Source organism: Aedes albopictus, chromosome 3 (genome assembly GCF_035046485.1).
Source record: "Aedes albopictus strain Foshan chromosome 3, AalbF5, whole genome shotgun sequence".
Classification (NCBI taxonomy): Eukaryota; Metazoa; Arthropoda; class Insecta; order Diptera; family Culicidae; genus Aedes; species Aedes albopictus.
Window position 1 is genome coordinate 371,153,744 of NC_085138.1, and position 15,752 is coordinate 371,169,495.

Genomic DNA, 15,752 nt, shown 5'->3' on the forward strand with positions numbered 1-15,752 from the left:
GCACAAATGTTATTGTAGTAGGTTGTAGTTGGTTTGGTTCGGAGCTCAGATACAGTTATTGTTCGATTGTCGAACGAAAATCGTAGAAAAAGAAATTATCATCATACTATCGGTGGTGGTCGTCGTCGTCATCGTCATTATACCCTTTCGTCAATAACTTGAGAGAGGTAGAATAGCACAATGTCGATACAGAGCCGGATATGAGCTTTGAATGTGCGGTGCGCCCATCATCATATTGCTCTCTGCCGCTCGGTCGGATGGTGGCTCCTCCTAGATCTGTGGGACAATGGCTCGGGAATGTGGAACACTCGTTCTTATATCCCTCGCTGTCAGTCAGACGGTCAATCGGTCATACAGACGATGGACTGCGGCGTGGGGTTTGATCAATAAAATGATGGCTCCATCGGACTACAGGAAAGCTACTGGAAATTAAGGCTGGGAACCTTGAATTAACAATTGGATAGATCGTGAAAAAGGTAACCCATAAACCTTTGATACGATCGTATCCAGTTGTTAATTCAAGGTTGAAGAGGTAGTCAATGCTGCTTGATAAGTTACAAAGTAAAGAGTTGTTTGGAGTTAATTGTGATTCGTGTCTAACAGTTGGTGTTTTCTTTTTCTATAAAATCTGATAGGCTGATACAATTTTAATATAGACTCTTTGTCTACAACCCCCTCTTTGGAATTTTTTATCGGAATTTTGCATTTTGAAGAGACATATAAAAAATATTGATAAAAATATCGGGCTTTGTGAAAATACTTAAACAAATCCGTTGAGTTTTTCAGATTAAAAGCATTTTTATTACCCCCCCCCCCCTCTCGACCAGTCAACGAGTGGTGGGCCAAAAAGTGAAATAAATATTTGTACCGGCCTTAGTTTGTTTGCTTCACGATTTGAAAAACATTCTCATTCATGAGCAAATTTGCCTACATAGTGTTACGGCAAATTGAGCTGGATCAAACTCATCAAAAATAATTAGAAGATTCCCAGCAAAAAAATCTAGACATATTCTTAGAGAAATTCTTGGATAATTTCCAAGAGGAATTCCTGTAGGAATCTTTGTGAAAATCTCTGGAGCTACGATTTGCGGAATTCCTAAAGGAAACTTAGCAGGCATTCTTGGAAAAATCGGAAGAGAAATTTGTGGAGGAATGTTTTGAAAAAAATCTGTAGAAATAATAGAATGAACTTCTGCAACAATCTCAGTGAGCGTTCCTAGAACATTTCATAGAGGATTTCCTGAAGGAACTCTTGGAGATATCTTTGGAGCAATCTTTGTAGAAATCCTCCAGAAATTCCTCCGCAAATGCTTGAAGAGATTTATCTAAAGTTTATCTAAAGTTAGATTCTAAACTTTATTGCTGAGATTGCTCCAGGGGTTTCTCCAAGATTTCCTATCGAAATCCCAATAAAATTTGTCTTGAGATTTCCCCAGAGATTTATCTAAGGATTTCCATAGGTTGTTTTTCAACACCAGCAGAAATTCATGCTAGAATTCCTTTACATATTCCTACAAAGATTTTTCTAGAATTCTTGCTGGATTTTCTCTAACAATTTCAGCGGGATGTTCTTCAGTAATTGCTCGTAGAAGTTCACAAGTATTCCTGGAGGATTCCCAGCATGAATTACCTGAGTAATCCCAGCAGCATTCCTGGAGCAATTCTTGAAAGAATCTCAAGTCGATTTCCAGCAGGAATCACTGGATAAATTCGACGAAAAATTACTTTTTTAGGAATCTCAGCTGGAACTGCACAAAGAATTGCATCTATAATTTCCCGAAGAAGTGATTCTAGGTCACTTCTGAAACTTGTCTGAAATTTCTCCTGTGATGCGTCCAAAGACTCCACCTGGAAACCTTTTGGGGATTTCTTAAATCGAATGTCGACTCTGTTACACTTGGAGCGTTATTCCTGTATAAAAACAAAAGGTGGTGTATTTCATCATAATGAACACTTTTGTAGAACACCCGAAAATTCCTAAAAATCCATAGAAAAACTTACAACGAGAAAACTATTTTAGAAGTCGTCTACGAAAAATGACACATACGTTTTAAAAGTGATTCAATTAAATAATAGTTTGTTCGGAAAAGTTTCTAACAATACCTTTTTCTGCAACTTTACTTAATAGAACAGTACTCTATATTGTATAGGTAGCCACCATCCTATGTAGCTTGAGTCTTGCTCTGCATACAGTTACACTAGTCAGTAAAGCTTAAATTTCATTCCCACTTTGAATTCAACACACCGCTGTATGAAGGGCCAAAAGGAGGTGTAGTGGACCCGTAAGTAGAGGCACTTTCGAGAAATCCACGGGTTTAAGAGAATCTCCATCAGTACTCTATCTCAATTTAAAAAAATAAGTGAATTTCTATAGTACTTTAGGGTGGATTAATAACAAAACTGAAAATTCGTACTACCTATTTTGGGCTTTTTCTGCTATAACTATGTTTTATACAAAATAACCATTTTCATACTAGCGAATCCACAACAGTTACGCGTTTGTGCCCACTATCTACAGGGATTGGCATCTAAGCCGGAAGAGAAATGAATTTAAAAGAAAAAGAAAGACAATTCACACCGTCTTCAGCCAGAGGCTGCACAGACTGAAACACATTACTTACACTAGACAACGGACAACACAGAACACCCAGTGGCCCAGTGATGAATTTTCCGTTTTACGAAAAGTTTCCACCGACTGGAGTGGGAATCGAACCCACACTCCGAAGCTTACGATACGTTTAGATGACTGCCGCCGCTAACCGCACGGCCACGAAGCCCACCAAACCATAAAAAACTACTTTATGATTATTGTTAAGGTGGGTAGAAGAAAATTATTATTATTAGTGAGAATGGGCAACCACCATTGCCTTACCATTTGAAAAAAAAAAAACGAACAAAAGTTATTACCATCACGTGATAGTAGAAGCATGTAAGTTTCACCTGCCAGAATCCCAGCTGCGTACATTTGCGTAGAACTGAACAATTTAGGGTGAAAACTGACCTAACATATCTATAAAATACACAATAACTTTTTTCCTCTGAGAGATAGAGACTTGACGTCTTCGACAAAAACATGTGTTTTTGCATTCCTTATAACTTTGTAGAAGACCCCAAAGATTAAAAAAATGCCGTTCAAAAGTTATACTCAAAAAAACTAGTTTTAAGGGGTTGTTCATGAAAAACATCCTAAATTCCAATATTTTGAGTATATAGAGTGTTGGTGTGTTCGGCAACGTTTCTTGTAACAAAATTATCTACAACTTTTCTAAAGAAACTTCGTGTGTAATTATAATTTTTGCAAAAATAATTTTTCGATCTCACTTTTAGGTGGATTAATCACCAAACTCATTTTGGTAAAATATGTGCGTTATCATATCAGGAAACTTCACCGAAGACACCCATTGCAATGGCAGGCAAAGAAAGCTCTTCCATTAATAACTGTGGAAATGCTCAAAGAACATAAGTTGAAACGAGGCAGGCCAAGTCCCAGTGCAGACGTAGAGCCGTAAAGAAGAAGAAGAAGAAGAAGAAGAAGAAGAAGAATTATCGAGGATCTTCAAATGGATTTCTGCAGGATTCCTCCAAGATTTGTTTTAGGGATTCCTTATTTCAGAGTTTTTCCTGTGATGTCCTCAAGGTCTCTTGCACCCACCAAGGGCCGAAGGCCTGATTAATTGACCTAGTAATAATAAATTTTACGAGAATTTCACCAGGAATTCTTCTACATATTCTTTCAGTCATTACTTTATGAATTCTTCCAGTGATTGTTGTGCGATTTTTGCGGGTTTCTTCATCGATTTATCCATCGATTTGTCACGGATCCTGGTATTGATTTCTTTAGGGATTTTCCCAGGAAATTTTTAAAGATTACTCCCAGGGATTTGCAACAGCTTCGTTATTCGTTCATTCATTTCTTCATCAATTGCTTCCGGAGATAGTCATAGTCTGTTTCATAAGAAAGATAATGGTTATTTCTGGGCTTCCTAGAAAGATTTCCTGAACAGATACCTCGATTATTTATATCTCATTGAATAACGGAGCAATATTTTCAAAATCTATTTCCATACACATTCAGAGGAAGGATCAAGGAATCAACTGATTTTTTCCTAGTGGAAAATGTTTTTAATTTTCACAGGAACCATTTCTAAGCAAAATTGTGTATGGAGAATGATTAAAAAAAAAATGTTCCTTTTTTTTCATATAAAAAAAACTTGATTGATCGCCCGCAGTTGCAACTCCAGTATCGCCAGATCAGCTACACTCACACAAGGAACCAACGAGATGGCTGTTTGGGACTATCAGGTATCGCCGGTGTGTGAGCGCTGTGAGCAACAATGGCGCCTGCTGCGTCAGGTTGCAGGTCAATGTAAGGAAGGGGAGGAAAATGATGATTGCAATCGCTTATTGCCAACAGGCCGTTGAATCCTCTACACCTGCACAAGCTCATGCGGATGTCGGTGTGTTGGTGGGAAATTTTCTATTTTTGGCACAAGGTTCATGCATTGGTCCATGGATGCCAGGCGTAAATATTGTATGAAGATTACTGTGAAGCGGCACAGTTCGCTTGGTTGCATAACTTGTAGGCGTTATATGATAGGTTGACACTGTGCTGTGCTGAACGTTGGAAGGAAGGAAAAGGGTTTTTTACCCTTCTTACACCCATAAGAAGGGTATAAATATCGCTCGAAAAACCGACTTTCGATCCGAGGCCCGGAGGGCCGAGTCTCATATACCAATGAACTCAGCTCGACGAACTGAGCAAATGTCTGTATGTGTGTGTGTGTGTGTGTATGTGTGTATGTGTGTGTGTGTATGTGCGTTACAAAAACAAGTCACGCACGTTTCTCAGCCGTCGGTCAACCGATTTGAGTTCTCTTGGAAGCAAATGATAGCTACTACATCCTAGTAGAACGCTATTGAGTTTTTATTCGATTGGACGTTTGGTTACCGAGATATCTCTCGAAGAGTACTTATGAGTCATACATCTAAACTTTTTAAGATTTTTGACCAAGTGTATCATAATAAATATCCCTGCTGTTTGTCCACCGATTTGGGTTCTCTTGGATTTAGTGCCAAGCTACTGCATCCTAGTAGATCGCCCAGAATTTTTTTTTTCGATTGGACATTTGATTACAGAGATATGTTTCGAATAGTACTTAGGATTTATACAACTAATCTTTTTGAGATTTTTGACCAAGTGTATCATTATAAATATCTCAGCCGTCTGTCAACCGATTTCGGTTCTCCTGGCACCAAATGAAAGCTACAACATTCTAGTAAAACCCTATACAATTTCATTAGGATTGGACATTTGGTTACCGAGATATGTTTCAAAGAGTACTTGGAAGTAATACATGTTAACTTTTTGAGAGATTTTTGACCAAGAGTACCATAATAAATATCTCAGCCGTCTGTCAACCGATTTGGGTTCTCTTAGCACCAAATGAAAGCTGCAATATCCTTGTAAAAGGCCCTGAAATTTTATTTCGATTCGACATTTGACTGCTGAGATATATTACGAAGAGTATTTCAATAAATTCTTTTTTTATTTTATTACCGGACAAATATTCACTTGTTATCTTGCATGAATTTTTGACCATTATATGTGAAATTATTTTTCAATATATAATGCTGACCTCATATAAAGTGTATACTATAGCAGGTTATTGTTCTCAACAAAATTATAAATAACAAATTACAAATAAACAGGAATTTTATGAAAACTAACAATGAAAGCTTTGAATTTATATACATATTGTGGGAAAAATGCAAGAATCGGACAGCCAAAATAACTAGCTAATGCCAAAACTGATTAAATTAGTAGATATATCATTTTTGTCCTTTCTACACCATAATTCATGTACTTCGGAGCTAATTTAATCGACTGATTAAGAGATATTAGACAAAGTGTATCTCGGTGATTTTCTTATTCATTTATTAATCGATTCAAGATCTTTTGGCAGTTAACAAAAGATACAATATTCCAGAATATGTAAGCTATTTTTTAAACATTCCATACAAGATTCTAGGAGGTGTCTGGCATTTCTGGTTGTTTACCCATGGTCCATGATGATATTTTGGAAACCAATCCTCTAGATGCCGAATCCACAATATTTTCTAGAACTTTTGGTCAATAGCACAAAATAAATATGTTAAATACAAATAATACAACAATAATTTCAATAAGTGTAAGAAGGGTTCTGTTCACCATAGGTGGATTAAATCGGGTTTTAAATCAGTTTCTGGTTCTAGCAATCGCTATGAGCATACGAATATACATGAGATGTATATGTAGAAGGGACGAGCCAGAGATTGAACCTAGGACTTTCAGTATATGAATCAGAAGCGGTGGCATTAGACCACCAAGCTCGTTTGTTTCGTTTTTCCATATAAAATCAAAAACTAAAATATGAGTGAATGTATCCTGTGTCGCCTTAATACCCCCAGGGATTCATTCATAGAACCCTTATAAGGTTCTTTCAGGAGTTTTCAAAGATATAAATTAATCCTCGCTCAAAAGATGATAAATGTATTCTTGTGAATCTTTACGGGAATTGCTTGAAGATTGTTAGAGGAATTTCTCCAGAGATTTGTTTCAGAGATTCCTTTGCTGAGATTCCTTTAGCAATAATGAAAAATATTTTCAGATAGAAACTCATACATGAGCAAAATTTCATTTGAATTGAAAAAGTTTGCGTCTACGCGATTCGTGCATTGAGCTGGAAATGCTATGTAAAGTCATGAAAACGTTATATCAACCATACCATCAAAAACGGTTCCCGCAGTATTTGCCATGCTTATAATTCTTTTTGATTTTTTTCGACTGAGAGAGTTGGTGGATTTAGAGAGGGGTCTGGTCCCTTGATCCCCGTTCAGCTATGCGAATGTTGATATCCTTATATCCTGAACCATTCGAAAATTTTTATTTATGTATTCACGATGCTCGCTGTGTTTCACAACGGAATCCCTATCGCACAGCCAGTAATGAATACAGTATGTAATCACTTATGAAAAGTGGCTTCACTTGGAAGTTCTCTCACGGGGAAGAACGGCGCTTTCAGGAACCCGTTTACATAACCGTCCGTATGTGTTTTGTGTTTACGAACCAGCCAAGTTGCCGCGGGCGCCCGTTTCTACACTCAACCTGCTCCCTCCATTCAAATCATTCCCTATGTAAATTATTCACTTACACTCCTTTGATGGAACATAACTACCCGACCCGCTGTTGTTCCTTTCGATTGTAACCTACATTTCCCGCTTTGTGCCTGGCCCAAACGTAGACGAAAGTCTTCAATAGATCCTACGTATCAACCAGCCCAATAAACGCCACCTTCAACTACCTAGGCATGGCGTCCAACTTGGTAACCCTACGTCTCCACTAGTCTGAAATGTCTTGCCATTTTGCTGCCAGAAAGAGAAAACGTAACAGAAATGATCAACACCGCTGCTTTCCATGCAAACAGCGAGATAACATTTCTGTCATGACACATCTGTCCAGCAAAATGGCAAGACATTTCTGTCTAGTGGAGACGTCGGGTAACAAAGAGTCCGTCCACCCATGGATGGCAGTCAGCTGTCACTAGTTACCTCATGATGCGAAGGGGACTACCGAAAAGTTTGACTTTCTTGGACGACGAAAACGTCGTCGCACCCTCGCAATTTCTTACAGTCACACACGCCTTGCCCACCCACCGAAGTCTCGGACACAGTTGTTTCTTTAAAACTGCATCAATTATTCATGTGTGAAAGACAAGTTAAAACATTTCCGAAACGACACACGGCGGCGTCGCCGTCCAGGGATTGCAGCAGCGAGGGTGGGTGGTGGATGGGACGGAAGAATGGACGAAGTAGAGGTGATACATAATAGATTGCGCGCAGTTTAGCAAGTAGCACAAGCACACCAACTCCAGGCAGACGAAGAATTTGTGCACTACCTACCTACAGGGGATAGACAAAATGATCGGGACAAGCAAAATTTTCACTTTTTAAAAAATGTTCAACCGGCTGTAACTTTTCGAAAAGTGCATCAAATATTCTCAAATTTTCACTGTAAGTTGATCAACTAGTTGTGGCTATTCTGCACAAGGTTATAGAAATACTAGAAAAAGTTAGATTTATCCGATAGCCATCTTTGAGTTGTTATATCTTCGGATTCAATGAACCGAATGCATTGACATTTTGAGCATTTATGACTTATATATTGAGCTCTGAAAAACGTTTGACTTAACTTGAAATTATTAACAAGAGAAAAAGTTATAGCGATCTCATTTATTTTTTGATTTTTTTAGTAAATTAGTCTATTTTCAATATTTATTGTATTACTTCTTCAATTTATTGCCGGCTATGTTGTCACTTTCCTTCAAAACATATTTTAAAAACAATTCAACTTTAGGGCAGGCTTGTCCGCACTGAGTGCATGAAAATTCTGCTCTTTGGATTTACACCATCAAACACATCATAAATTAGAAATGATTTCATCTTATCAGATAGAAGGATGTTGAAATATTGTAAATGTCATTTCGATCGAACTGTCAAAAAACCGCACCGCAGCGCCGCACGAGCCGTTCATAGTGAAATTCACTAGAGTGTTTTCACCCGGGTGAAAATCTCTTTGCGCGCTCCGTGTGGCTCTGCAATGCGGTTTTTTGACAGTTCGAAATGACATTTACAATATTTCAACATCCTTCTATCTGATAAGATGAAAAGATTTCTAATTTATGATGTGCTTGATGGTGTAAATCCAAAGAGCAGAATTTTCATGCGCTCAGTGTGGACAAGCCTGCTTGAAGGAATTGAAATGAACTATAGTTAGTATCTTGAATTTTGAAACGATGTTGAAATTTTGGATAATTTGGTGTTTTATTAGAAAAATAATCTCATCGTTATAATTTTCTTCCGTGTTAAGAATATAAAGTTAAGTCAAACGTTTTTTATAGCTCATTATATAAGTCATAAATGCTCAAAATTTCATTGCATTCGGTTCATTTAATCCGGAGTTATAACAGCTCAAAGGTAACTATCGAATAGTTCTACCTTTTTCTAGAATCTTTATGCCTTCGTTCAGAATAGCTCGATCTTTTCGAAATTTTGACCACTGATACCCAACTAGTTGATCAACTTACAGTGAAAATTTGAGAATATTTGATGCACTTTTTATAAAGTTACAGCTAGTTGAACAGTTTTTGAAACGTGAAAATTTTGCCTGTCCCGATCATTTTGTCTATCCCCTGTACCTACCTACTGTTCTGGAGTGTGATTGACTGACTGGATGGTCCTGCCTGGTCTGTTCAAATTTCGCTAAGTGGGGCAACATGTTGGGATGTTTTTAGATTTATGAGGCACGGCTTGGAGGCGCGAGAAAATCAGATATTAAGAATTATTTTGCTTGTGGATAATTTCAAAAACATGTTCTATCAGGAGTAGATAATTATATATGCTTTTCTAAATTAAACTTGTATTAAAAGGTTGCTCAACATACATTACATGATCATTAACAAATTCTTATCATAATAATCGGTCTGTTTCTGTTGTAGTCACACCTCTGGTTCATAAGATACCAAGTAGGGTAATTTTCCAATTGTTGCACGGCTAAAAACTCGCCTATTCTGCCGTAATTCTGCAAAGTGACGTAAGCGCCAAAGAGTAAAATTTTCAGGACGAAGCTTTTCTTGAAATTGGATGTCTGTTGGATATGTGCACCCATTTTAAAAATCTAATCTGTACAAAACATGCGTAGTTCATGGCAAAATATGGCCAACGTTGCATTTTTAGTGAAAATATCGTTCTGCTTGAGTTATGTTACCAACGTCACTTTGTTGTGGAATCAGCCTTTTTTTTTCACTGATTCCACAACGAAGTGACGTATGTCCATCCGATGCATCTGAGTAAGCGGGAATTTGACACTGGATAGTTTTTCGCTATCAGTCAAACATTGACTTCCCTTTTGGTATTTCTTACAACATAATCGACTGATCAAAAGGATCTGCACTGCGATTTCTGTAATTTGGGCAGTCGGCGGTCAATACGGATGGATCTTGAGAAGCAGCAGTGGGGATATTATTATTACAACGCACTGCGCGGACGTTTTGAGCCTCAGGAGGGCAGCGGCTTGGGCTGCCCGGACGGGCTGAGCCTCAGCCGGGCTCCGGGGTTCTATTCCTTTGTAACAATATTGCTTCTCACTGGTCGCCCTTCTGAGCCACGGTACGATGCAGTGGACAGCACGCCATAATAACGCCATTGATATATCTATTACATCAACAATATAATCGTCTCAATATCAGTTTCAATGGAAATTCCCTATTTTGTGGGTGTGCCGAAATATCCAGAAACCATTAATTAAACGCTTTGGATCATGGAATGGACATGGAATACCATTCTCTTGTCATTAATTTCTTCTTTCGAAAAAAAAAGTTGAAGTTGCAACCAAATGTTTACTTCTGTGTATATTCCAAATGGTCATTTCTGCGGATGTTCCGGAGAACACCCTAGTGGCCAGATTGCATCTAAAAGAATCTTGGTAAAGATCGAGCTACGAAACATCGTAATGCCACTAAAGCAGGATCGTTTTCTCGTCACCACAACATTTGAGTTCGTAAGGATTGCACATACGTCATATTGTTGTGGAAATGGCGCTTACGTCACTTTGTTTTATTGACTTTATAAGGTAATTTCAGGTTATTTATTTGAATTTATTATATTATTAGAAAGAGTTTTCTAGTCTTTATCGATTAAGCAAATAAAATGAAAATCAAAATTTTGGCGCTTACGTCACTTTGCAGAATTACGGCACAATAATTGTTGCACACTCCATGTTATTCTTATGAGATGTGCGACAATTAGCGAATTTTTAGCCGTGCAACAATTGGAAAATTACCCTACCACCTAAACTGCCCATATTTTCAACGTTACTCTACAGTCTAAAAGTTGATACCGTTGAATCAGTTCGTGATATTTGTCTGTTGGTTTCTTGAACGGTTTGTAGAGATTCGGAGACAAAAGGTTGTTAGCCTAAGGTCCTCTGTCCACCGAGGTGGGGCTGCCACCTTAGGTATAGCTTCCGGTGGAGGAGCATTTCATACTCAGCCGCTGGATGCCAGAACAGATGCTGTTTGAGCCGCACCTCCTTGGTGAACAGACGCTCGAGGCGTACCTCCTCAATCTAGCTGAAGTCAGAAGGACAACAATGCCTAGGCTGCACTACCAGCTACCAGCTAAGCACGCAACTCTTAGCCAGAGCGTTAATGATTAATCATAAATTTAATCATGAATAATGATTAATGATCAAGATTAATCAAAAATCATTAATCATAATCACTAAAAAATTTTATTTAATCATTAATCATTAATCTTAATCACACTGATTTCGCAATTTAATCATTAATCAGTAATCATAATCATAAGGAAAAAGAATTAATCAATCACTAATCATTCATTACCAAAAATGATTCACCATATAAAATATATGATCCAACTTAAATTGGTTCAAATGCTGTTCTAAGTGTGATTCTTTTTTCAAAAATCTCCCAGACAAAGAAACTTTTACTTTTGAAACTTCAAAAATATTGTAAACAGCACAAAACCTTTTAATCATTTCCAGTTTTTATGATTGATTAATCATGATTTTTAATCAATGAGCCGTTTTTAATCAATAATCATAATCAATAATCACAGATAAAACCAATTTTAATCATTAATCATAATCTTTAATCATCCTAAAAATCAAATTAATCATTAATCATAATCAATAATCACCGAAATTAGAATTTTAATCATCAATGATTAATCATGATTAAAAATTTTGTTAATCATGAACGCTCTGCTCTTAGCTGGCGGTCTTTGTTATCGATTGACCCATGGAAGCATGAGGTAGGAACTTGTGAGGAATCAAGGACGTCGGGTCCAAGGTATCTGACTTGGACCCAGGTCAAGGCTAAAGCGAACAGCCGCCCAAGATGGAGATCTTTTACGTTGTACATATGTATCAGAGAGGTGCTCAGGATACATGAACTCGATTGTTGTTCGACAATCTTTCCATATTTTCTAAAGCTATGTGCGGTTGATACTGTCATAACCCTTTCGGTACGAAGCACAAAAAAATGAAATTTCCATAGAAAATGCTGAAGTTTGGCTCTCTTGAACTCTAAGAATTTCTAAAAAAAAAACAAAACTTTTTCTTCCCCATTTGGAAGAACTACTCTTTATCTTTCGATTTCTAGCTTTGTCAACCTAGAAAAATCCGAAATAAAACATTTTTGACAGATAAAACTTTTTCATGTTTTATGGATTTTGTCCACTATTTGTTTACATTGTTGTAGCAAATCTCACATGCAACATAAACAAAAGTTTGTTTACACACAAACAAGTACAAGTGATGGGTCAATTATTAAAACAATATACATAACATAAAACAATAATTAAACAGATGAAAAAATTATGTAAATCTGTTGTTGCTGAACAGCACAATTGTGCTGGTTCGTCACGAAAGGGATATGCCGCCTTGAAGTGGATGAACAGGTAATGCGTTGGGTCTTGGTATTCATGTCATTGCTGGAGAATTAGTCGTATTAGTCGTTTCAGCTAGAGGATTAGAAAGTCTGGTTGTCGATCGGCCGTCGATGAAGCCTGCTTGATAACTTCTCATGATCTCATGATCTCATGATACGTTTTAGGTTGCAGAAGACGGTAGATGGTTTGGGATAGCACTTTGTAGGCGTCATTCAAAATGGTCATTCAAAATGGTGATCGTCGATAATCGATGGTGCTCTAGAGCAACCATGGGAAGTAGAGGGTTAAAAAAACTATGATTTTTTTTATAAAAATGTTTGTAACTTTTGAACCAAAAGAGATAATGACCCTCTCATCGCACGAAACGACGCGTCTTCAAATGCTCTACAAGTGTTTCTTGGGCGACTTTGATGAAAAATCGAAACTGAAAAAGTTAACGCCAGAAAACCGGTTTTTCCTGAACCACCCTAAGCTTATTCAGAAAAATACCTCTAGATCGATCAATTTTAAGGCTACATAAAAAGTGTCTTCAGCAAACTTGCTCAAAATTGATAGATCTACAACTATTACGAAGAATGTATATAGTTATTCTTGCAAATAAAAAAGTTTGGTTTCCAATTTCTTTGAAAATATGGACCACCCTAATTTTCATGCATATTGAAAAGAGGGCCTCATTTTTAAGAACAACTTTGTAGAAGACTATATTTGTCTAAAAAATCATTTGTACAGGGTGCGGCAGGAAAAAATGCGAAAAGTTCAAGGCACTATTACACGCTAAATATGGGGTATATATGACTATTTTTTCATGACAGTGTATCAGTCAATGTCTATATTCTAGCACTGCAAAATAAAAATGAACATATTTGATGTTTAACATGTGATAATGTAAGCCTGATAAGCGGGTATCAATAAACTGCGCGCCCAATGGTCATTAAACAAAATGACTATAACAGTAAAAAAAATAGCTTAAATTCGATGAACAACCAGACTACACTGATCCAGAGCCATGTAGTTTTACATACTAGATGAAATAAGTACATATATTTGACGATATTGTAGAGAAAATTAAATATTTTGTTTTATCAGATACGAAATTTAGCGACCTGTGTACTTTTCTGCGGTTTGAATATTCTGATTGTCTTCAGCTTCAGGCGCCGCCCTGTAAAGGTTAGTGACCAAAATCGGAAAATTTTCAATTAACTTTTCAGAAAACTAGCCTATTGAAGATCATGGAACGTTGAAACATAAATTGGTGAACATCAAATGGGCGAAAATGAGGTTTGAAGTTGAAAAACACTTTCGCATTTTTTCCTGCCGCATACTGTAGGCGCTGCATGCATCTTTCCTCGTAAATCTGTTTCGTGGACCATTGTGCAGTGTTCCAATTGGTGAACACTGGAGAACCTAAACTGTTAGCATGGCTGCCAGATTTTTTTCCGATTTCAGGGTCGTTCCAGTTCCAGGGGTGTTCCTAGTGGTCTCAGGAAGTTTCAAGAGGTTTCAGAGGCGTTCCAAACATGCTCCAGGAAGTTTCAGGGGGTATTCCTCGACTGTTCCCGAGCAGGAATAAATAACTGACACATAACTGCAGCATACCAAAGTCAGGTTTCATACCAAGACAAGGTATTGGTCGGTTATTCAGGTTTTGAAAATAACTTAGTTTGGCATTTTGCAGGTATTGATAAAATACCTCAACGAGTTATTGGTTTGGTGTTGAGGACTGCTTGAGGTATTATTCAAATATGGGAAAATTGCTATTTGTATGGAAAAATCAACGATTATTATTTAGGTATTGCCATACCTGGTGCCATTATTCACGCGTTATGTACAGAATACACACCAGTTATTATTTTATGTATTTTACCTCTTATGCAGGGCTTCCTAATACCTAATTCAGGGGTTGTAGGTATTCGGTTTTCCATTCCTGATTTTGGTATTCTTCAGCTATTTGCTCCTGCTCGGGTTCCAAAGGGCTTTTGAAGCAAACCAGGGGTTTCAAAGAGGTTGAATGGGGTTTCAAGGGTATTCCAAGGCATTTTAGGAGCATTCTAGATGTTTTGAACGGGGTTTCAAGGGATTGCAGGAGCTTTGCAAGGGTGGTCTAGGGATGTTCCAAGGGATTTCTGAAGCGTTCCCCTGGGTTTCATGGGGCTTCAGGGGATTGCAGGGGCTTTACAGGGGTGTTCCAGGAGATTGCAGGTACATTCCAGCAGATTTCAGGAGCGTTACAGGATGTTTGAAGTAGATTTATGAGTTTCCATAGAGTTTCAAAAGCATTTCAGGGTGTTATAGGGGTCGTACCTTACTGAGAAGGTACGTGATCGCCCAACAGTAAAGGAGGTGAAAGTTGCTGCGGTGATCGAAATTGTCTGAGGATGGCTGAAGGAAAACAGTAAGCCGAAACGTCACAACGTTAAACCAATAGTTTTCATTGGCTCACCGAGAAACATCAATAAAACAAATAAATATCAGTTAACGGTGATTAGCACATGTAATTAGAGTCGTATCGAGTTGTAGAAGGAAACTCTATCCCGTGTCCCTTAGAAACAGCAGGCTACTCCCGGAATTTCTCCAGGTATATTATCTTGGGATTTATTGAAAATCATTGTACTTGCCTCACAATATACCAATTCATGCAATGGCAGGCAAAGAAAGCCCTTCAATTAAAAACTGTGTAAGTGCTCAAAGAACACTAAGTTGAAGCGAGGCAGGCCAAGTCCCAGTGGGGACGTCGAGCCATAAAGAAGAAGAAGAAGAAGAAGAAGAAGTTATTGAAATTTTTCTCCAGGGATTATTTTTTTCAGATTTTTTTACAGGGACGCTTCAGAAATCCCTTCAGTGATTCCTTCAGAAATAACTTCCGGATTTTATTTCAGAGCATTCTCCAAATTTCTAGGCATTCCTTCGTAAAATTCAATTTCTTTAGAAATAAATTTTAGAGATTCCTTCAAGGATTCTTCCAGATTTTTTTCGGAAAATTCCTCTAGCGTTATTGAAGAAAAGGTTTTAGGGAGTAAACAGAAAATCGTGCTAAGTTCCTTTGAATTCCACTAAGAATTTGCATCCTTTGACAGATACGTATACGTATTTCGACCTCTACTGTAAGGTCGTCTTTAGTGTCCTGTACTTACGTATACGTATCTGTCAAAGGATGCAAATTCTTAGTGGAATTCAAAGGAGCAGTACTTAACACGATTTTCTTTTTACTTACAGATATTCCCCTAGAAAGCCCAGGTTCATCATCA